The 25,358-nt window shown below is 35.8% G+C and overlaps 1 long non-coding RNA gene across 1 annotated transcript in view; it reads right to left on the bottom strand.

Moving 5' to 3' along the window:
- Positions 1-7,327, bottom strand: part of LOC105705616 (uncharacterized) — a 226,775-nt gene extending 219,448 nt beyond the window's left edge. The window contains exon 1 of the long non-coding RNA XR_001104710.2: positions 7,096-7,327. This is a non-coding gene — a long non-coding RNA (uncharacterized LOC105705616). The remainder of the gene's footprint in view (positions 1-7,095) is intronic.
- Between the last annotated feature and the right edge of the window lie 18,031 nt (positions 7,328-25,358).

The following is a 25,358-nucleotide window of genomic DNA, read 5'->3' as shown; positions in this document are numbered from 1 at the left end:
AGTTTGTTGCATTTTTATCATGAAGTGGTATGAATTTTGTCAAATACTTTTGCTGTAATCTGATGATCATGTGGTTTTAGTACTTTATTGTACTAATACGTTTATTACGTTATTGATTATCCAATGCTAAGCTAAACTTACGTTGTTGGGAAAAATTTCACTTAGTCGTGGTGTATAATGTTTTTATATGTTGCAGGATTAGGTTTGCTAGTATCATGTTGAGGATTTTTGCCATGTATATTTATAAGAAATGTCGATTTGTAATTTCCTTTTCTTATGATGTCTTAACCTGTTTTTCTTTTAATCAGAGTAATATTAACCTAACAGAATGGATTGTGAGATATACTTCCTTTTCTTTTTCTTTATTATTATTATTAGTAGTATTATTTGAGACAGGGTCTCATTCTGTCACCCAGGCTTGATTGCAGTGGCACCATTATGGCTCACTGTAGCTCAGGTGATTCTCCCACTTTGGCCCCCCAAGTAGCTGGAAATAAAGGCACATGCTACCATGCCCAGCTAATTTTTTGTAGAGATGGAGTTTCACTATGTAACCCAGGCTGGTCTTGAACTCCTAGGCTCAAGTGGTTGACCCACCTCAGCTTTGCAATGTGCTGGGATTATAGGTTTGAGCTGCTATGCCAGGTCTCTTTTCTATTTTTTTCTATGTTCTATTTTTTGAAAGATTATTGTTAATTGTCTTGTAAACATTTGCTAGTAAAAATACTAGTAGTGATCTGACCATGGCTCTTTGCAGGAAGTTTTTTGATTACTAATGATATCTCCATTTTTTATAAATATACTCGGATATTCTGTTTTTTCTTGAATGGGTTTATGTAGTTTACGTCTTTCTAGGAATTTATTCATTTCATCTAGATTATCTAACTTGCTGGTATACATTTACTCATAGCATTCCTTTTAATCCATTTTTTATTTCTGTAAAATTAATAGCAATATTCCCTTCTTTGTTCCTGATTTTAGCAATTTGAACATTCTTTTTTTTACCCCTTTTGTCAGTCTATCCAATAGTTTATCAATTTTGTTGATCTCTTCAAATAACCAAGTTTGGTTTTGTTTATTTTTCTCTATTTTTTTTTAACTTCTCATTTTATTAATTTTATTCTAACCTTTATTATTGCTGATTTTTCTCTATTGCTTTTTTCTTTCCCATTTTATTAATTTCATTCTAATTTTTATTATTGCTTTTCTTCTGCTAGATTTGGATTTAATTTGTTCTCATTTTTTCAGTTTTTGAGGCAGAATTTTGTTATTGATTTGAGACTTTTTTCTTTCCTAAACATTTGGTGCTATAAAATTCTTTCTCAGTGTTGCTTTAGCTGCATCCCGTAAGTTTTGTGTGTTTTGCATTTATTTTTATTCACCTCAAAGAATTTTCTAATTTCTTAAGATTTCTTTTTAGACCTACTGATTATTTAGGAGTGTATTATTTAATTTTCACATATTTGTAATTTTCCCTACTGTCTTTCCATTATTAATATCTGCTTTCATGCCACTGTTATCAAATAACATATTCTGTATGATTCCAATTATTTTAAAAGTACTGAGGTTTGAATTATGACGTAGCATAGAGTCTATCCTGGAGAATTTTCTATGTGCACTTGAGAAGAATGTGTGTTCTACTCCTGTTGAGCAGAGGGTTCTATAAACATAGATTGTAGTTGATTCATAGTGTTTTTCAGATATTCTGTTTTCTTACTGATCTGCTTAGTTGTTTTGTTCATTGTTGAAAGTGGAGTGTTCAAGTTTTCAACTATTATTGTTGAATTGCACATTTCTATTTTAAATTTTGTCAGAGATTGCTTCGTGTATTTTAAGGTTTTGTTGTTTATGACTCTGGATGTTTATTATTATTATTATATCTTCTTGATGGATTACCTCTTTAATTATTGTAAAAGGTTCTTCTTTGTCGTAGCATTTTAAGCCTTTTAAAAAAATTTTGTTATAACTACACAAGCTTTCATGTGGTTGCTGTATGCATGATCAATCTTTTTCTACCCTTTTACTTTCAACTATTTGTGTCTTTGTATCTAAATTTCATCTCCTATTGAAGACATTATAATTGGATCATGTTTTTATAACAATTTTATTTCTGCCTTTTGACTGGATTGTTCAATCTATTCACATTTAATGGTTTTTTTTTTTTTTTTGATATATTAGATTTATACCAGCCATTTTGCTTTTTGGTTTCTATATGTCTTCTGGCTTTTTCCTCTGTTCCTCTTTTACTATTGTGTTTTGCATTGAATGAATATTTTCTATTGTAACATTTTAATTCCTGTAATGTTTTTTTTTAACATTTTATTTTTAACTTATTTTTACTTATTTTAACTTATTTTAACTAATTTTCTTAGGGAACGTTCTTTTTTTTTTTTTTTTTTTTGAGACGGAGTTTCGCTCTTGATACCCAGGCTGGAGCACAATGGCGCGATCTCGGCTCACCGCAATCTCCGCCTCCTGGGTTCAGGCAATTCTCCTGCCTCAGCCTCCTGAGTAGCTGGGATTACAGGCACGCGCCACTATGCCCAGCTAATTTTTTTTTTTTTTTGTATTAGTAGAGACGGGGTTTCACCATGAGGGAATGTTCTTGAGTTTAACATATACATCTTACAATCTGCTTCAGATATATATTGTCTTGATTCCAGAGAGATATAGAAATGTTACTCCCATATAGTTCCATTCTCTTTCCCTTTTTTTGTACTATTATTGTTATATATATATTACATCCATATATGTTATAAACCGAGCAATACAATAATTATTACTTTATGTAACTTTATGTCTAAGAAGCTGAGGAAAGAAAGAACAAATATATGTTTATAGATTGTTATACCAACCTTCTTTTGAAATGTTTCTTTTTCTTTTAATTTGTTCCTGTGGATTCAAGTTACCATCTGGAGTCATTTTCTTACTCCAATACAGCTTTATTATCATTCACCTACTTTGTAATGTTAATTGTCAAATCTATTATATTTTTATGTTTAGGTCCAACAGTTTAATTAGTTTCATTAAATTGCTTTCTAAATCACTGAAGACATTGAAATAATAAAAACATACATTTATACTGTCTTTTAATAGTGCCCTATTGGTGCTTTTCAACAATGGATTCAAATTTCTCTGGTATTATATGCTTTCAGCCTGAAAACTTCTTATAGTATTTTTTGTAAAGTATGTCAGCTAGCAACAAATTCTATCAGTTTTTTATCTATCTGGTAATGTTTTTATTTCATCTTTGTTTCTGAAAGATAGTTTTACTGACTATGTCTCTTGGTTGATACGCTGTTGGGATTTTTTTTTTCCTTTCAGCACTTTTGATAACAATCGACCTCTGAACAACATGTGCTTCAGTACATTTGTCCACTTGTACATGGATTTTATTCTGCCTCTGCCAACCCTGAGATATCAAGACCTCTTCCTACTCCTCCTCAGCCTATGCAATGTGAACACAATGAGAATGAAGACCTTTATGACGACCTATTTCCACTTAATAAATAGTAAACGTATTTTCTTTTTCTTATGATTTTCTTTTCTCTTTGGTTTGTTTGTTTAAAACAGAGTCTCACTCTGTCACCCAGGCAGGAGTGCAGTGGCACAATCTTAGTTCACTGCAACTTCCACCTTCTGGGTTCAAGTGATTCTTCTGTCTCAGCCTCCTGGGTAGCTGGGGCCAAAGGCATGCACTACTACATGTAGCTAATTTTTGTATTTGTAGTAGAGACAGGGTTTCACCATGTTGGCCAGGCTGGTCTCAAATTCCTGATTTCAAGTGATCTGCCCACCTTGGTCTACCAAAGTGCTGGGATTACAGGCAAGAAGCACCACACCTGGCTCTTTGTTACGATTTTTCTTATAACATGTTTTCTCTACCTTACTTTAAAGTGGGAATAGAGTATATAATACATATACCATCCAAAATATTTGTTAACTGGCTGTTTATGTTATCAGTATGGCTTTTGGTCAACAGTAGGTTATTAGTAGTTAAGTTTTAGGAAAGTCAAAATTATATGAGGATTTTTGTCTAAACAGGGGATTGGTGCCCCCTAATTTGAGTGTTGTTCAAGGGTCAATTGTTCCAAAAGAGAGCCCGCATAGCCAAGTCACTTCTAAGCAAAAAGAACAAAGCAGGAGGCATCACACTACCTGACTTCAAACAATACTACAAGGCTACGGTAATCAAAACAGCATGGTACTAGTACCAAAACAGAGATATAGACCAATGGAACAGAAAAGAGGCCTCAGAGGCAACACCACACATCTACAACCATCGGATCTTTGACAAACCTGACAAAAGTAAGCAATGGGGAAAGGATTCCCTGTTTAATAAATGGTGTTGGGAAAACTGGCTAGCCAAGTGCAGAAAGCAGAAACTGGACCCCTTCCTGACACCTTACACTAAAATTAACTCCAGATGGATTAAAGACATAAACCTAAGATCTAACACCATAAAAACCCTAGAAGAAAATCTAGGCAAAACCATTGAGGACACAGGCATAGGCAAGGACTTCATAACTAAAACACCAAAAGCATTGGCAACAAAAGCCAAAATAGACAAATGGGACCTAATTAAACTCCACAGCTTCTGCACAGCAAAAGAAACAGTTATTAGAGTGAATCGGCAACCAACAGAATGGGAAAAAATGTTTGCAATCTGCCCATCTGACAAAGGGCTAATATCCAGAATCTACAAAGAACTAAAACAGATTTACAAGAAAGAAACAAGCCCATTCAAAAGTGGGTGAAGGATATGAACAGATACTTCACAAAAGAAGACATATATGACACCAACAAACATATGAAAAAATGCTCATCATCACTGGTCATTAGAGAAATGCAAATCAAAACCACATTGAGATACCATCTCGTACCAGTTAGAATGGCAATCATTAAAAAATCTGGAGACAACAGATGCTGGAGAGGATCTAGAGAAACAGGAACACTTTTACACGTTGGTGGAAGTGTAAAGTAGTTCAACCATTGTGGAAGACAGTGTGGCAATTCCTCAAGGACCTACAAATAGAAATTCCATTTGACCCAGCAACCCCATTACTAGGTATATAGCCAGAGGATTACAAATTATTCTGTTGTAAAGACACATGCACACATATGTTCACTGCAGCACTGTTTACAATAGCAAAGACTTGGAACCAACCCAAATGCCCATCAATGATAGACTGGACAGGGAAAATGTGGCACATATACACCACGGAATACTATGCAGCCATAAAAAACGATGAGTTCGCGTCCTTTGTAGGGACACATGGATGAACCTGGAAACCACCATTCTCAGCAAACTGACACAAGAACAGAAAATCAAACACCACGTGTTCTCACTCATAGGCGGGTCTTGAACAATGAGAACATAAGGACACGGGGAGGGGAGCATCACGCACTGGGGTCTGTGGGAGGGAACTAGGGGAGGGAGAGAGGGGGGTGGGGAATTGGGGAGGGATAACATGGGGAGAAATGCCAGTTATAGGTGATAAGGAGGAAAGGAGCAAACCACACTGCCATGAATGTACCCATGCAAAAATCTTGCATGTTCTTCATATGTACCCCAAAACCTAAAATGCAATAAAATATATTTTTATAAAAAAAGGGTCAACTGTTTATTGTCCCATTGCCTTCTGACTCTCATTGTTTTTTAGGAGAAGTCAGCTGTTTATATTATTGGAATTCTGTGGCACGTGTTAAGTCATTTTTCTCTTTGATACTTTCAGGATTTTCTCTGTTTTTGTCCTTCAGCATTTTTTTCTATGATGTATCTAAATGTAAATTTATTTGTGCTTGTCTTACTTGGAGTTCATGGAGCTTCTCGGATGTGTAGATTAATATTTTCAGCCAATTTGAAAGTTTCCAGTCATTATTTCTTCAAATATTTTTTCTGTTTTTTAAAATTCTCTTCTCCTTCTGCTACTCCTATTATCATATGTTAATGCTCTTAATGGTGTTACACATATCTCTGAGGCTTTATTCATTTTTCTTCATTTTTTTCTTTCTGCTCTTCAGATTTTATAATCTCTATCAATGGATCTTTAAGTTCACAGATTCTTTTTGTCTTTCAGTTCAAAACTGCTGTGAAATCTTTTAGTGAATTTTTTATTTTAATTATTATGCTTTTCAACTCCAGAATTACTACTTAGTTCTTTTTTTAAATTGTTTATCTCTTTATTGATGTTCTCTATTTGATGATATGTTGTCATCATAGTTTCTTTCACTTCTTTAGGTATATTTTCTTTTAGATATATTTTCTTTGAATATATTTGAAATGGCTCTTTTAAAGTCTTTGTTAAATCTGACATTTGGGTTCCCTTACAGTCAGTTTTTGTTGCCCTCATTTTTCCCATGTGTGGGTCACAATTTCCTATTTCTCTGCATGTCTCATGATTTAGTTAATTGTTGTTGAAAACTGGAAATCTGTTATAGCAACTCTGGATACTAATTCACTTCTCTCCTCACCAAAGCTTGTTTTTGTTGTTGTTGGGTTGTTTCTGTTGTTGTTGTTGGGTTGTTTCTGTTGTTGTTGTTGGGTTGTTTCTGTTGTTGTTGTTGTTTGTTTTTTGTGACTTCACCAACCTATTTTAGTGAGTTTTTTTCCTCTGAAATGTAGCCTCTGTTGTAATTTCTCAAGGGTGTAGTCTTGAGTATGTACACAGACAACCTAGGATGACTGATTTTAGCAGGGCTCTCTTTGAGTGTTTCTTTCCATGATCTTTCTGTTAAGTTGTCTGCCTTTGGTATTACACCCAGCTGTTTTGTCAGTAAGGGTAAGCCAAGCAGATTCTATCATTTAGTGTATTGAACTTAGGCCAGTTAGTTGCCTCTCTAAGCCTTAGTTTTAGAGTAATATTAGTCAAATGACTAATACTACATGTGTTATGCCAACTAAATTAAATCATGGATATAAAATCCTCTAACATAGGACTGTTGGCCCAATGCACATAGTTCATGCTTAGTCCCTGTTATCCAAACTTCCTCAGTACATAGAAAGTTGATGAGTATATAATAAGAAGACTTCAAAATTATAAACCACAAATATTACAGAAATAATGATTTTCTTCCCAAATCTGGTTTGCCTACCTGCTTTATTGGCTGATGGCAAATATCAACTAGAATTAAGTTTCTCATTTCTACTTTCTAGATTCATTGAGCATCAGGGAAGTTCCAGGATGTATTTTGTTCAACATTTGCACATATCAGGTTAACAGTCAGATTCATCTGAAAAAGAAAAAAAGCTTTATTATTAGTACTTACCAATATGTTATTTCCCAAGCATCAGCAAAACCAGATTTCTCCTGAAGAGGAAAAATAATAGTCCTAGTTATTCACCTAATAATTATTAAGTACCTGGTATGTTCCAGGGAAAAAAGATGCTAGAGATAAGGGAATAGAAAAGGCAAATATTGCTCTATCCTCATGAAATTTACAATCTAGCAGAGTTTGACAGCCAAGATATTTCAGAAGCACAAAATTGAACTGCTTATGAAACTAAAATTTTTCACAAGAATTGTGATCAAATTAATGTTTGTGTGGTGACATCTTTATAGTCCTGAACAAAATTTATAAGATATTTGGGAAATGGCCTATAGCATTTGGAATGTAGAGCATAACTTTTGCTTCAGCTGAAGTCTCAAATTGCATAAAATTCAAATATGAATAGCATATACTATCATCTACTCCAGGAAATTTTTGGTTCATGTGGGAGATAGGCAGATAACATAAAAACTACATAGCAGTGCTCCTGGCACAAAATGAGATGTTCAATAATGGAAACAAATATAATTACTACTTACTAAGTATAGAAAGGTGCTTGAGGAACAAAATGTAAGGTGCTTATGCCATATGAAGTATGATCAAATATGACCTCTGGGCACAAAGGAAACAAGAGTCATCTAGATTTATATTAATTAGATACCTTTACTTGTTCAGCACTACAGTAGAAACTCTGAGGAAGACAAAACTACCTGTCTTCAAGGTGATTATACTGATGAAAAGGTCTCAGGACAGAGAACTCAGAGCCAGACCAGCTGCTCAACCATAAGTTGTAGAATTATGAAGACCTTGCCTACTCTGAGCCTCCATTTCCTTGGTCTGTAAAATTAGAGTAAACATACTATCACCCAGAGCTGTTGTAAAGATTAAGTGAAATAATGGATTTAAAAAGGCATGTGAAAATGTGTTCTGCAATTGAGGAGGTTATTGTTACAATCCAGCAGGAGGAATACTGAGTTTCTTTTAAACCAATGAGGCCATCTCTGAAGACCTGAATTCTGTGTGGTCACATGAAGTAACTGAGTTACCACATCAAACATGCCTTCCCTTCTTTCGCTAACCAGTTCTATGGTCCCCATACAATGTAAATCCAACATTGATCATGTGGATGAAATGAATCTAAACGTGGTGGCTTTTCTCCTCTTGGAAGCTTGAGCTTGAACATGGCTAATTCCATATCCACTCCATTCTGCCCAATTTCCACACCATCTATCCCCACCACGAATTTGGTTTCATTCTCCCGTATTAAAGTCACACACCACCAAATTATATGCTCCCCAGAGTCTCTCTCTTCTTACATTCATCTCTTCATTTTCCAGGGTTCACAGCAGAGTGATTTGCATATAACTGGTACTCAATATTACTTTTAATAAAATTATAAAAGAAAAGACCATTTTAGCTGATGGTGTTTGGTAAAGTTATCTCCAATATTGTTTGATGATAGCTCTTAAACATTTTCTGATGTGTTACAACTAATGTGCAACATTAGCCAGAGGTATAATTTATTTGTTCTAATAATATTTGATGAGTTCAAAATATTATTAGAACTAATTTATTAGTTCTAAGACTTAAAAGAGTTCAAATACTTATATGATAAGGGTTAGGGTTACAATAGTGAGCAAAGCCAAACCTGTCTCTGCTCTCATAGAGCTCAGGTTCTGTTTGCTATTCATTGTAAATGAAGACCAAGAAAAATTTAAAAGCAGACTTGGCATTTAGCTGGAACACACAAGTACAGCTGTGTATATGGCCAGAATCTATTTCAGGTAGTGCTTAGGCAACAATGTTTAGAAAAGATTTTTATTATCACTTCTAACCAAATATTAACTCTTTAATTTAAAATGTCTACTGCAAAAGAGATAAAAACAATACCACTGATCAGGCCACTTGTAAACAGAGTGTTTTAAGCATTTTAATTTATAGTATTAGGTTTAAGATGACTCCTCCTGAGTGGTCAATGTCAGCCCATTCCTGAACAGAAATGCAATGCAAATGGGGACTCATGTCCATTGTAAAACACTCAGAGAATCTCCTTTACCTGGTTCAAGAAAGTGCGTCCTACTGTATACACTACTACATAAACGATCCTCAAGAAATGCTTTTCAGAGCATTCCATAATCAAAATTAGAGAAAAAAAATCTGTATATGTAAGAGAACACATGGAAGTCCTGCAAAATGCTACAGTAAAAATTAAATTTTCAACAGTGTTTGACTTGTAACCCAGGTCTCCTCACATTTGTTTCATCACAGAACCATTTTCCCAAAACACACATATAAGTATCTGGAAAAAGTAATATTCTCGGGAAGATACTTTGAGATACTCTGGTTTAACGTATTCAGATCCTACTCTGATAATTTTCTTTCTTTCTCTTTTTTAATTGCCATCATAGGAAAGGTATAAATACATCTAAGTCTATTTTAATCAGTTATGTCATCTGCTAAAGTGGCAATCAAAATCCAATTTTGTCTTTTAATAGAGTGAGCAGTTGAGAGGAGAGCAATAATAATGGCTGTTTAACACCAGAAAACGCCAGAGAATGATTCTATTCTACCTGGATATGTGCAGGGACCTGCAGAGGATTCATCCTGCAAGCTCATATACAATTCGTTTTCATATTTTTATTTCATATTTATTTTTATTGTACTCTTCTTTACTTTGGCAATCTTAGATTAAGTTTCTAGTTTTCCAAAATTGCCTGCAGTGAACTCCTATCCCTAGAGATTGCTTTTTTATTAGTCTCTTAAGCAAGTTATACAATTCAAATCACCTCTCCCTGTCCACCCATCTGCTTGTTTTTGCTTTTCTTCCTCTCTGCTGGATTCAGTGTAGAAATCCTCTATGCCTCCTCTCCCCCCTCCCTGTCCGCTGCCCTAAACTCTCCCCCACCGTTCTGTCTATCCTCTCTGTCAGGGTCCAGGGGCCCCTTCTGTTCAGATGGCTCTGGGCCCACCTGTACCGGCCCCATCTGTCAGCAAAGCAGCCTCAGCATCCCACAAACCTGGTGGAGGAAATTCTCCTCTGAAGAATTGACGTCACTAGGTGTTCTCCTGAGAGTTGTGCCCTGAAAAATTAGCTACATTGAGAAAGAATAAAGGGCATTTCAGCATGGGATAAAGGCGTTCCTCCCAATGGCATTAATAAAATACTTCTTCCACACAGGGCCATATTTCAGTCTTTCATTCAGAACATTATTTTACATTAACCTGACAATTTTTTAAAAGCAGGAATTTTAAAGATATTAAAAAGGATAATATCTTCAGGATAACCAGAAATTTAAAAGTAATTATTTGTATTATTAAAAATACATTTTATTTACTAGAACTTCTTATGCGATACAATTATTTAGAAAATACATTTTATTTATTAGACCTCTTTATGCAATATAAATAATTATAAATTATAAGTAAAAATATAAATAATTATTTATATTGTATAAGGAAGCCTAGTAAATAAAATGTATTTTCTGAACCTATCATGACCAAGCATAGTTGCAAAATTATTTCTTCATACTCTTCCAATTCAAGTAATGCAATAATCTTTTTGGAAGAAGTCATTCAGTTAGTTCCTGGGCACTATTTGTAAAGGACTCAAGGAATCATATCCCAGAGGAAGGGTTTCCTTGAAGAAAAGCTTATTTCTGATATTTAAAATCCCCTGTCCCCAAAACGTATACACAGTGAAAAAAGTGAAGTTCCATAATTGACCAATACAGTAAGGCTTGGCTCCTTTTTCCTGTCTGAAATTTGATTCATATTTAACCCAGATTTGTGTGTTGATTTAGAGACCAAAGTGCCAAGAGGAGGACAGAATGGTCACAGCCAGCCATTGTAGAGGGTATTTGGTGCCAGGACTGAACAAGTTCTCAAAAATGTTGATGGCACCTGAAATTCGTACATTAGAACCCCTTGATGTACAAGCCAGTCTCTTGGTTCTGATGTTCCCTTGCCTGTTTCCTGCATGTGAGAAAAGTGCTGCAGCGACCCTGTTTATCTGGCCCCTGCACAACATTGTCAGGACACATTTCCATTTTCCAAGTGACTGCTGCCACTGGGCCGCAGTCTGTGCTCATTTCTCGAGTAGCTAAACCCTTTGACACTGTGGTTTTTAATTAAAATTACATTAAAGTTAATCAACCAGAAAGAGGCTTCTGTAGAAGGCAGGTTTGATTGCAACCTGCAAAGGGCACGAAGGCTGCCAACTTGCTAAAGATGTGCCTGCAGATGCCAATCTGCCCACATGAGCCCCACGGTTACAGAGCTGCCGAGGAGAGGTCAGTTCTGTTTGCGTTTTCCCTGGAACTGTCAAAAAAATTGCAATGGCAGTGGCGTGGTATAAAGCTAAAAAAGCAGACAAGCCTCTTCAAAGCATACCATTCCAGCATTTCTGCTACTGCCCCAAACCACTGATGTGAAGCTGTCATGTCCCAACTGCTTCCTCTTCAGACGCAGTTAGGCTCAACTGAGAGCCATTAGGTTTGTTGTTTGAGGAGGCTATAGATAGTCTTAGAAGATCTTGTCTTCTACAGGCTAGGTTTCTGGCATATGATGCTGTGATTGGCTTTGCTTTGTTTTGAAAGAGCCAGAGAAAATATTTGCATGCTTCAGGATTCCTTGTTCATCTTTAGGTTCTTTGCAAAAGAGATTCACTGGAAAATGACTGTGCATAGCACAACATATCTTTATGCATTTTGAACAAAGACTCTATTAAATAAAAATTCATATATAGGACTTGTTATTTATTTGACACTAAATGTTGCAATGGTGTTCAGTCTAAACTATATATTATTTTATGCTCACTTTAAATGTTGCAGTGGTGTTCAGTCTAAAATGTAAATTATTTTATGTTCACTTCTTATATGATTAGTTTACTTACATTTAGTTCTTGAAGTACCTCACACTTTGTGAGAGATTGAGTAGTTTTAGATAAATGAATGAATGAATGAGTGAATGAATTAAAAGAGGGAGTCATCTATCAGAACTAATTCTATCTGTGCTTTTTTTTTCTAAAGCTATATAGTCATGTACCATGTACCAATGATTTTGTAAATGATGGACCACAAGCGACAGTGGTCGCATAAGGTTTGAATGGAGCTGAAGAATTCCTATTGTCTAGTGATGTCATAGCAGTCATCATTACACAATGTATTACTCATGCATTTGCAATGATGCTGGTGTAAAGAATTCTGTGCTGCCAGTCATAAATCTATAGCAATTCTGTACAGCACATAATACTTGACAATGACAATAAATAGCTGTTACTGATTTATGTATTTATTATGTAATTTGTTATTATTTTAGAGTATACTCTTTCTCCTTATTAAGAAAAAGTTAACTGTAAACAGTCTGAGGCAGGTCTTTCAGCAGGTAGTAACGATGCCACAAGAAGGCATTGTTATCATAGATGACAGTTCCGTGTGTGTTACGACCCATGAAGACTTTCAGTGGGACAAGATGCGGAAGTGGAAGACAGTCATCTTGATGATCCTGACCCTGTGTGCCTAGGCTAAAGTGTGTGTCTTAGTTTTTAACAAAAAAAGTTTAAAAAATAAAAATAACTAATAGAATAAGGAATAAGGATATAAAGACAACATATTTTTTACAGCTGTACAATGTGTTTGTGTTTTAAGTTAAGTGTTACTACAAAATAAACAAAGTTAATAAGTAAAAAAAGTTACAGTAAGCTAAGGATAACATTGTTGAATAAATAAAAAGGGAAATATTTTCTACAAATTTAATGTAGCCTAAGTGCACAGTGCTCAGAATATCTGGAGTAGTATACAGTAATGTCCTAGGCCTTCATGATTCACTCACCGTTCACTCACTGATTCACCCGCAGCAACTTCCATTCCTGCTAGCTCCATTCATGATAAGTTCCTTATAAAAGTATACTATTTTTAATATTTTATACCATATTTTTACTGCACTTCTATATTTAGACACACAAATAGTAACTGTTGTGTTACAGTAACCTATATTATTTGGTACAGTAACATTCTGTACAGGTTTGTAGCCTTGGTGCAAAAGGCTATACCATATAGCCTAGGTGTATAGTAGGCTATACCATCCAGGTTTGTGTAAGTATACTTCATGATGTTTGCACAACAACAAAATCACCTAAAAATGCATTTCCCATTAAGTGACTGTAAAATCACCATTACTACAAAAAGTTAGATGTAATTTTATTTTAAGTGTCAACTCTATTCGTATCTGATGCCTAAATCACTATTCTAAGGATTCTGAGGTTGTATCCAAGTAATCAAGCAGAGCAAATTATTTCTGTCAAGGACTATCCTAGTTCTATGGTTTGGGGAACAATATAAAGATTATACCAGAATTCATGAGTTGCTTGGAAGGAAGTGGACAAAGCCTCATTGCATGAAGCTTTCTATGGGAGAGGAGGAATGAACTTTTAAGAGGAAATTTAACTAACTTTACTGAGTTTCAAGCTCTGTAAAAGCTGGCAAACATTTTCTTCTATATATCCCTTAGAGGCATCCTGAGTCTGTTCTGACTCTAATTAATCCATTGGTCCCACAATTACTTACTTGTCTATGTATATCTATGCTATAACAATGTTATTATAGCAAAAAATTAACTTTCTTTGGAATCTGAGAAAAGAATTTTTGTGTATGGATATGGTTAATTCATCATTACAGTATCCTGTCCTTACTGATCACATCATGAAAAAAATTGAACTAAATTCTTAAACACCTCTTTCTTTTAATGAAAACTTACAATCTTTTACTCAAAAAATCAGTCAGTATAAATGTTCTTTAAACAGACTTTCAGGGATAACACTTGGAAATAATTTGTCTTCTTTCTTATAAAACTGATCATTTAAAAACAGAAATAAAATATGTTTCTCTTCTCACTTCAAATTAAATATTAACATTTTCTGCCCTCTCTAAATCATGTTCCTAATGAGATCCATATAAACATATGATTTTCAATGCAATTTCTAGGTCAAGCAAAGTATAATGTAGTGTGGCCCCATTCTCCAGTTTACCAGAGCAAAGTTCAGTTATTAACTATTATAAATATTAGAAAGTACATTAAGACAACTAGCTAATACTTACTGACCATCTACCATGGGGTAGGCATTCTTTGGTGTGAAAGGCATAGCAGTGATCAAAGATGATGACATTCTGTTCCCAGGCCGTTTACATGCTGCATATGAGAGAGCAGCTATACAAAATGGCTGTCCTGGAAGCACTGTAGGCTAGCTACCCATTAGACAGACTTTTCCTTGCTATGTCCTTGGTAATAGAATGCTAGTTTGGTTTGGGAACGCATCACAACCAAGATTGCTGTCCCCTTCATGTTGACCAGATGATACTTACCAGCCTCCCTTGAGCTTGGGGTAGCCATGTGACCCAGTTTTAGCCAATAAGACCTACTAGGAAGTCTGACGGGAGGGAAGTGGGTTCTTCAAAATATATTTTCATCTCTAATAAGAAGACTCCTGCCAGGAGTATTCCTGCCTCCCTTACTAGCCCACTGTCTCTGCCTTTAGGGACTGGAGCCATCCTGTAATCATGAGGCAAAAGCACCAAGACAAAAAGCCAAATTCTGAGGACAGTAAAACAGAAGGATGGAAACTTGGGGCTTCAACAACATTTTGAACTGCAGCCTCCAAACTGTAACTTGTAGATTTCTTGTTACATAAAACAATTAAATGTCATATCCCTTAAGCTAGTGTTAGTTGGAGAACCTATTATTTGCAGCTGAAAGAATCCTAATTGATATCATTGGTTTGTTTTCAAACATGAAAAATAAAACCTTCCAATCCCATAGTCTACTCCACTTCTTCCACTTTAACATTTTACTTATATCTTTGTGTATCACTGTACATGAAGAATCTGCCTGTTCCTTATGCAAGTCCCTAATGGAGAAACATATCAAAGGCTAGCTCTTTTTGCCTCAGCAGGTATTTGGAGTAATATCTCTGTACAGGCCTTGGCAGGCCTCCAAAAACTTTCCCCAGTCAATACGTAGATTCTTTTTTCTCTTCTGGCTTTAAATCAAATAGGAGTTCTCCTGTCCATAAGAATGCAACTTCTCCGTGCCTCCATGTGAATGAGCCAATCAGATCATTCCCTGGATTTTGAGCAAAGGCATTAAAGAGGCTGAGGACACAGGCTGATTAGTTGGGCAGGCTATGATTCATGAAGGAACAGAAAGATGAGGTTAAGCCTGTCATAGGCAACATCTGACTATGTTATAACTACATACAATAGCTTATGACTATTTCAGGCAAGATTTTGAGTCCTGCTACTACTCACGTATGTTCGCCATAAGAATCATATGGAAAGCTGACAAACTTTGCCACCTACATTGACAGACTGAATTAAAAATATCTACCTATATACTTTTCACAAGAGACTCCTGTAGGATATAAAGACACAGAAAATTGAAAATAACAGCATATAAAAGACAGATCAGAAAAATACTAAGCATAAGAAAGGTGAAATAGATACACGAGACAGGTTGCTAAATTAGAAATTCAATTGAATTGCCCAGATATGTAAATATTTGATATCATAGTGAGCACCTGGGAGGTGACTTAGCTCTGGCCAATGGTGAGATCAAAGGGCAATGTTTGCTCTGGGAATGGCCTTCGCATGCTTCAACTCTGGAGGTAGGTTGAAGCTCCAGTTAGCCAGTTAAAAAGGGAAGAAAGGAAAATTAGATGATTCTTTCTTCCCCAATGACAGTTGGCCTATGTGCAACTAGTCTTAGCTCTTGGTGGAAAGGTTTAGAGAGTGGTAAAAAAAAAATCTTCTTTTTGATGATAATTAAAAGGAATATTAAAGTATTGATTAATACTATAAAATAAGACACAACACAACAAAACAAAAAACTACCATGAAACTATACATAGAGTTCATATTTATTAAATATAGGGCTTTTATTATGGGAATATTAATAATATGACTAGGGTGAGTCAGAACAGGTAGCCTATTGAGAAGTCTGTGGGTTTGAGCACTCCTTATCATTTGTGTCAAATCTGAATTTTTGTTACTGGTTAGTACTTATGAGGTATTACACTTTGGATTCTCTAGAACAGCAGATGCTAAGACCGAGTTTAGATTATAGGATATCTATAAGAGTTGAAATCAATACAAGTAAAAGGAAAGGGGAGTGTCTTGTTCCATTTTCTGCTGTGTAATAGAATACCACAGATTATGTAATTAATAAAGAAAAAAGTTTATTTGATGCACAGTCTAGGGGCTGGGAAGTTCAAGAGCATGGCATCTGCTAGCACTGGTAAGGGACTTCTTGCTGTGTCAAAACATGGAAGAAAGGCAAGTAAGTGAGCACTATAGACAGTGAAATGGGGCCAAACTTACCTTTTTATCAGGAGCCCACTCCCATAATAACTAAGCCACTCTCATGATAATGGCATTAATCAATTCATGAGAAGCCCTCAGGATCTAATCCCTTCTTAAAAGTTCCACCTCTAAATACTATTACAATGGCAATTAAATTTCAAGGTGAATTTTGGTGACATTCAAGCCATAGCAGGGAGAAAGCAAGCTTAGGCAGAGGGAGATGTCAAACTGAGAAGCAAGCCTGACAGATCCTTGGCCAACCTGGCAGGGTACTTTGGCTCAGCATTTCTCTGTGTTGGGCCAGAATGTGTGGGCCTGTACACCACTGTCTTGCTCAGCCACAAGATGCAAGATGCCACAGAAAAGATGTGACCTCAACCAGGTCAGCTCTCTGCAGCTGAGGCCAACCCTAAAGGAGCTGCCAGCAGGAGGTAAAACTATGAATGCGTATTGTTAAGTGTTCTAAGTGACAGTGGCTGTTTCCAATTTCCTTTCTTTATTGAGATAGTCAAGATATTATTTGCCAAATGAATGACTACATACCATGTTTTGGAGGTCTAATTTATTTGCAGTAGCAAAGACCACATTTAGCATAATGGTTGCAATCAGAGCTAATACTTCATTGTGCTCATGGTACTCTTCTGTAGGTTTTCTCAACCTCAGCACTACTCATATTTTGGGTCAGATAATTCTTTGTCATAGTTGGCTATTCTCTGCATTGTAGGATGTTTCGCAACATCCCTGGATTCAATCCACTAAACACCAATAGCATCACTATACACATACACAGTGGTGACAACCAAATGTCTCCAGATATTGCAGATGACCCCTGGGGTTGAAAATCACCACCAGTTAAGAATCACTGGTTTCAAGTTATCCTTAGTAATTCATCCAGTTTCTCCAGGGCCAGACTGCTCAATTAGATAAAGATATGTTGGAAATGATTACCCCTGCATCCTTTAAATCTTTAAAGCTATTACTAATCTGTACTGCAGCCTCCCCTCTTCCAGGATGCAATATTGGTTTTGATTTATTATCTTGGTCATTGAGTCAGCAAAATATCAAGGCTTCTACTTGACATTCTCCACTATGATGGCTCTTACCCCATAGACCACAAAAACCCAATATGGGGGTCACAGAATCTGCCAATATGCCCAACTCAATGATAATTCAGGGGCAAGGGAAGCTTCTAGGAGGTCTATAGACCCAATGGACCCTGTAAGAAATACAGTGGCCAAGACTACTTATCACCTGCCTGCCATGTGCTCCTACTCTATCAAGGGGAATATGGTGACACTTCATGCCTTTGGCCATCAGTGTCAACTCAAACTTTATGTCCATAAATCTTCAAAAAGTATGGATATTCTTCTTACCCCAGTGAACAGATGCCCAAGTAAATGGCCATAAGTACCTTTTAAGGACTAAGAGAGTAATAACCATGTATACCTGTTATCATAGGATCTTTCCCCCTTTGGACCAGATCATCTCTTTAGTCAATGGATTCTTAGTTTGAAAATGGAATAGGGATTGTGTCTTCACTGGGGATCTGCTCTCATTTTCCTAGTCAACAGCTCTTGATTTCTCCTGCTAGTACAAGCTGAGTAATACCTTTGTTGGATACCTAACTCTTTTGTCCCTAGTACTCAAGTTATATTAACTGTCTCAAAACTCTCTGCAAATCAAGCTCCCATGGCTAGCACTTCAACTTTGTCAGTCATAATAATAATTGTTTCCCTGGCTTCTGGGGGTCGAGGATCACCACTGATCTCTATTGTTTGTGTTCCATTATACCCACTGCTAGTGGGGAGTCAAGTTCTGTAACAGCCCTTCTCATCATTAACACTGGCAATCCCTACAACAGAAAAGCAAGTGCTGTTTTGAAGGAGATGTGAACAGGACATCTCTGTGTCTAAAATATAGAGTGTTATTTTAATCATAGTAGATGAGGTAATTATTAACTTAAGATGTTTTGCTCTCTAAAGTTGCAATTGAACTTTCTATTACCTATGGAAAAACCTGAGTCCAGAATTCTTCTCCAGAGTCAGGGAAAATTTCTCCCCAGTGAATGTATTTTAAAGACAGGGAGAAAAAAAATAAGGATGCATTTTTATTGCCTCCCATGAGACATGCTTGTTTAAGTGTCTGTTCACATATGGTAATATCAGAGAAAATAGTCTCTAAGGCTAAAAGCATTGTTAGAGATAAAGGCAGACATTTTCTAATAATAATACACACAATTCACTGGGAATATTTCTTAAAGTCTAAACTTTTATGCACATAACACACCTTAAAATATATGAAGCAAAAATTAAAATAAGTAAAAATACAAATTTACAAATCCAACATCATAGTATGATTTTACCATACTCACTGTTAACAGTTAACAAATAAATAGCTCAATAAGCATATAGAAAACTTGAACATCATAATAACTGTCTTGATCTCATAGGCATATATAGAATCCCAAACCCAATGAGTAAAAAGTATACCTCATAGAAAATTTATGAAAATTCATCACTTGCTAGTCTATAAAACAAATCTCAAAACTTTGATACCAGGTCTCATGCAGATCATGTTCTCTAACTACAATGCAAAAGAGGTAAAAAATGAGAAATGATTTTTTAATCTAAAAAGCCAACATATTTCGAAAATGAAAAAAAACACATTTCTAAGTAAGTCAAAGAAAAGCTATACTGGAAATTATATGGGTCATTATAGATCCTCCTAAACCAATGCCTTCATATTAAAAAATGGGGAAACCAAGACCGAGAGTAGTTAAATAAATTGCTCATAGTCACAATGCAAGTTGGTAGAAAATAAGGGGACAGCAGTGTGTAGTTCAGGGCACAGGATTTAGGGTACAGGCCATGGAGTCAGACTAGTTCTTAATCCTCCATTTACTAACACTGTGCCCTGGGACAAGTGAACCTGTATTTTCAACAAGGCTCAGGCTCAGTGTTTGCAGTGTTCTGTTGATGAAAGCAACAAGGTCAGCCCAGCTTCAAGGAGTGGGGAAATAGAATCCACCTCTTCAGGGGAGCTGCAAAGTCACATGGCAAAGAGCAAGGACAGAGGGAAGGGTAGAGAATTTGGAAATATTTTTGCAATCAATCTATCACAAGGGCTAAATTACTCCTTGGCAGAAACTACAGTGGAGATGAAATAGAAAGTAAAGTGAATGTATGTCTCGCAAAAAGAGCAAGTATTCCCTTAAGTTGCATGTGTTTTTCCATTGAAAGCAGGGGTTCCCCAACCCATGGCTGCAGATGTGTGATAGTCTGTAGCCTGTTAGGAGCTGGGCTGCACAACAGGAAGTGAGCAGAGGTGAGTGAGCATTACTGCCTGAGCTCTGCCTCCTGTCAGATCAGCAGTGGTATTAGAGTCTCATAGGAGTGCAAACCCTATTGTGAACTACACACGTGAGGGATCTAGGTTGAGTGCACCTTATGAGAATCTAATACCTGATGAGCTGAGGTGAAGCAGTTTCATCCTCAAACCATGCTTCCAATCCTACCTTCTCATCTGTGGAAAAACTGTCTTCCAAGAACCTGGTCCCTGGTGTCAGAAAGGTTGGGGAACCACTGCTTTAAAGGAATCCATACCTCCAAACAAACGTCAGATACAAAGAACTAACTTGATATATGAAATAATAATCAATGAAATATCAAAACAGTTGCTGAGGTTTCATGAGCTAGAACAAATCTAACTTTAGACTTGAAGATCTGAATCAAATTATTCTGTACAGAAAGATAACATTTTAAAAACCCAACTTGTTTGGGTTGGATGCAGAACAAAATATTGACAGACAAATTAATGAATGTGAATGGCAACGTATTTTAGGTAAATATTCTCGTGTGGACTGCATAGTTCTAACATTTAAATAGTAAGAATCTTTGAAGGACTATGCCTTCCGGTTCAGAAAATGAAGCCTCTGCTTTTTGAAGGAATATCTAAATTATATAATGAGGCTGGAATATCACATCTTAGGTAGTTTTTATGAATGCAAGTGCCTTTTTGCATTGTATGTTTGGTACAAAGACACAGCATTTATTACAACATGGGAGAATAAAGGTAGAAATTCTTACGAGTACAAAACAGCATGAGAAATGTAATTTTCACTTCCAGCACACTGAAAGATATAAACACTCTTGAACATGCTGTCAGCCACCTATCCAAGAACGAGGATTCCAGAGGGATCAATCTGTACATTTTAAAAAGTTATTTTTAACTCATTAAATAGTACATCTAAAATTACTGATAAGCAACAGTTTATATTTTGAGGAACAAATTAAAATATATTTATTATTTTTTAATTATAATTTCAACTTTTATTTTTGATTTGGGGGTACAAGAGCAGGTTTGTTACATAGGTATACTGCAGGATGCTGAGAACCTCTTTTTTAAGACATGTCATGAAATTTTGTTTGTCTTCTTGCACATTTGTTGAAACTTTGCCCCACTCCACACTTGTAAGAAATAAAAGTTATAGAATAAGAATTATCTAAAAAGAAATGCTTATACAACTCTTTTCAGGAACAACAGTAAACTATTTTACTGACAGAATCAGCAACTTAATTAAAAGTCTGCTAATGCTGGTGTTAATAAACCTGGCATATTTTCAATTTAGATTGATACTACTCAAACTGATACTTGGTAATATGTCACCATAAATCTGGATGAGAATATTGGCTATATAAATTAAACTTTGATTACTTGAAAAATCATAGAGGCTATTACAGATGCTCCATAATCAAATTGTATTTTTTAATAAAAATGTTCTACTTAGGAAGCCAAGATGAAGTAATTGGCTGTGTACTATTTACCTTCTGGTTAGAGAAAAGTCACCAACACATAATTATTCATGATATTAAAGTTTTAAATGAAGAAACAAATTTAAAGGATGGATGTGTGGACTGTTTGGATTTCAAAATTGAATAAGTGATTTACTACTTTCATTTCTTTTGCAGGTACTTATTAAGCTCCTATTATGTGCCTGGCACTTTTATAGAGGTTGAAGAAAATGTGGAACGGGAGACAAAGATGTCATGCTCATATAATTTACATCCTAGGGATGTTATTATTAAACTTTAATGAGCCTTATCAAAGAATGACTAGAACACTGTAGTGACACTATAGCTTGTTGGAAAGCTATGATGACTGAAAATAAAAATTTTGATATAGGTTCAAATATTTCCAGAGCTGTGTCAAATAAACCTGTATGTCAGTTAGCACCTCCTTGCCTCTAATGGCCTCAACCTTTAGCAATTCCTTTGTTTCAGAAGTTCCAAGTACTATATAAAGTTTCTGAGTTGAGAGAGGGAAATGATGGCTTGTATTCTCAGAGCCAGTGCAGGTTTCAGATCCCTGAATTCTAGGAGTTTCTTCTGTTCTACTCATTTCACTATATGGAACTCAGTCCTGCCTTACTTTCTACACTATCATGTGCATCACTTCCTAAAACTGCCTGTTTTCACTGCTTTTAAGGCACATTGGCCCATTTTCTGTTTCTTAAAGGTGCCAAACTGACTTCAACCTCAGGAGTGTTTCACTTGTGTTCCCTCAGCCTGAGATGTGATCCTTCCAGATATCTGCTCAGGTTGTACCCTCACTGCATCTAGATCACCACTGAAATGTCACCTCCTCTGACCACCCTGTCTAAAGTAATACACATGCATTCTCCCACTCTCTACTTCAATACACTGCTTTCTTTCTCTTCATACTATTTGATAGCAGCCAACATGCTGTGTATTTATTTATCTGTTTACAATCTCTTCCCAGCTCCATGAGATCACAGACCTGGACACATTCACTGCTGTAACGTCAAGGGCTAGAATACGCTGAGAACACAAAATTTTTTCAATTAATATTTGTTGAGTAAATGAATGAATGCATGAATACAGGGAAAACAAATGAGCATAAGTTTAACAGACTTTCTTGAAAAGTTCTGGGCTAAGATGAAAGAGGTGCTCAAACTACACTCACATAAATAATCTTGAAGGGAATTCTAAGCATCCACACTCTTAAAACTACTATAGCCACTCCCTTCACTTTCCCTTTGAGATGCAAAACAACATACTCCTGCCTTTGTTTTAGAGATGAGTTCCTCCCTTCCTTAGAAGTTCCAGCACCTACTCACACCTAGACTTTCCAAGAACTCACCTTCTGCACAGTCACTTCTTAATGTGTTTTTCCAAAGACAGTTCATTCTTTTAGAGAAAATTACTAAAATCTACTATTTAAAAGTTAAAGTTGTCTTCACCTCATTGCATGATTAGTGAAAAGCAGTGCAAAATCGAATTTTTGAGTTAAATATTATTCCAGATAGAAATGATTTGTCTGGTTAAGACACACATGTCAAAGACTATCCTAATCTCATCAATCAGGAGTTTTAATCCATATTTACAGCTTGAATTTTTCTGGAGGAAAAAACATATTTAGATCAGTCTAAGACAGGTGAGTGGTAAATAAGACACAGGAGATAGGACTGGTGAGTGAGAGGTAGCACGGGGAGTTTCTTTGCAATGATGAAACAGTTCGGTGTCTTGACTGCGGCTGCATGAATCAATACACAGGATAAAATTACATAGAACCATGCACACGCATGCGCACACCTGGAAATGAGTTCATGTAAGAATTTGCAAAATCTGAATACTATTCAGTTTTGTATTGTATTGTACCAATGTCAATTTTCTGATTTTGATATTGTACTATAGTTATGCATGATACTGCCATTGGGAGAAGCTGGGTCATGAGTACGCAGGGATCTCTGCATTATTTTTGTAATTTCCTGAGTCTGTAATTGTTTCAAAATAAAAAGTATAAAACAAAACACAAAACTACAATGGAAGTATCTGCAAAAGAAGTTTCAAAAAAATCTATTTCAGACCTAATTGTGATTCCAAAAATAAATGTACGAACAGCTGGCCAGGCGCGGTGGCTCACGCCTGTAAACCCAGTACTTGGGGAGGCTGAGGTGGGTGGATCATCTGAGGTCAGGAGTTCAAGACCAGCCTGACCAACATGGAGAAACCCCATCTCTACTAAAAATACAAAATTAGCCAGGCGTGGTGGCACATGCCTGTAAGCCCAGCTACTTGGGAGGCTGAGGCAGGAGAATCACTTGAACCCAAGAGGTGGAGGTTGCAGTGAGCGGAGATCACACCGTTGCACTCCAGCCTGGGCAACAAGAGCAAAACTCTGCCAAATAAATAAATAAATAAATAAATAAATATATGAACAGTCAAAAAATTTACAAATCTGTTGGAAAAAGTAGCATATACTTTCTCTAAAGATTAAAACTCAATATCAACAAAATTGATATTGTTTTATGAGTTTACTCATGGCTTTAAAAAATGTTGATTGACAAACTGACAAAACCCATGACATGTTAAGATTGTTAAAGATAAAGTACATCTATTGACACTGTTTACTACCCAGAATATCAACATATTTATACATATACAAACTCTTAAATCACCAGAGTTTTCCATCAATAGCAATAAGATGCATGATCATCTCTGCAATGTCACAGCTGTGTTGTAATGTGCCTTCTTTAAATTGAGATATTGCTCCTGAGGAGCAATAGTTGTCATAAAGGTATTTCTCAAAGCAAGGATCTACAGGAACTCCCAGTTTCCAACAGTTCTAGCTAACTAGATATTTTATGAATGTCAACACACCATGGCTTGTAATAAACAGTCCTCCAATGTACTTTATGGATGATGCATTGCAAGGCCTGCAACATGAAAATGAGTCCCTCACAAAGGCATGAATAAGAATGAATTACATCTTTTCTTTTCGACACAACCTCCCTAACTAAAGGCCCTCCTTCTCTGAACCTGTGTTTGATATAATCACATTTTAGGATGCAAAGAAAAGTTTTAGCGCTGGGTAGGGATTATTCCCGTTATCTACAGGTGTTGGGAAGTCAATTTGTGGCTTTTAGTATCCTGCCTACTGGACATTGGTGTCTTCTATTCTTTGGAGCCAGAGCTGCCAAATTTTAGAGGATCATTATATTCAAGTGCTGATAATAAATTAACCAGCTGTAGTGACAAATGCTGTGATGTAGTAAAATGTTCTTCAATTATATTCCAAGCCAAAATTCCTTTTGTGTCTTTAGAAGGATTGGACTTCCCTTAAAAATGCATCTTTCTTGTATGTCAACAAATATCAATGTTTTAAAGAAAAGTCCTTACCCATCTTACTGGAGTATGATGACTACTAGAAAGAAGAATTAATAAATATTTGATCTGATTGTTCAATGAAGTAGAATGCTTCATTTTGCTCATCCTAAATTTGGAATTTGTTACCTGTAAATTATAAATGCATGAGGAAGAAGAGAAAGAAATAGATTAGGATGAGAATAAATGAGAGAAAGGAGAAAACAAAAACAGCCAGTGAAATCTAAATAAGGTCTATGTTTTAGTTAACAGTTTGTTCAAATATCAATTTCCTGGCTTAGACATTATAGTATAGTTATATGGTAACTTTGGGTGAAGCTGGGTGAAGGTGTATGGGAATTATTTGTTCAAATTCCTGTGAGTCTCAAACTATTTCAAAATAAAAAATGATTAAAAAAATTAGAAAGCAGAGAAGCTAAAAATACACGGTAACTCCCAACACCCACAAATTAATTTATTGAAAAAAGCCTCATATATTGCCCTTAGCTACAGATGGCCAGTGGCTCTAAAGCAGATTTTACAATAATAACATCTATTATGTTCCAGTAACTTCTTA

The sequence above is a fragment of the Aotus nancymaae genome, unplaced genomic scaffold (genome assembly GCF_030222135.1).
Source record: "Aotus nancymaae isolate 86718 unplaced genomic scaffold, 86718_ANA_hifiasm-v0.15.2.pri h1tg000019l, whole genome shotgun sequence".
In the NCBI taxonomy this organism is placed as follows: Eukaryota; Metazoa; Chordata; class Mammalia; order Primates; family Aotidae; genus Aotus; species Aotus nancymaae.
The sequence above is the reverse complement of the archived record's forward strand: the minus strand, read 5'-3'. Positions and strand labels throughout refer to the sequence as shown.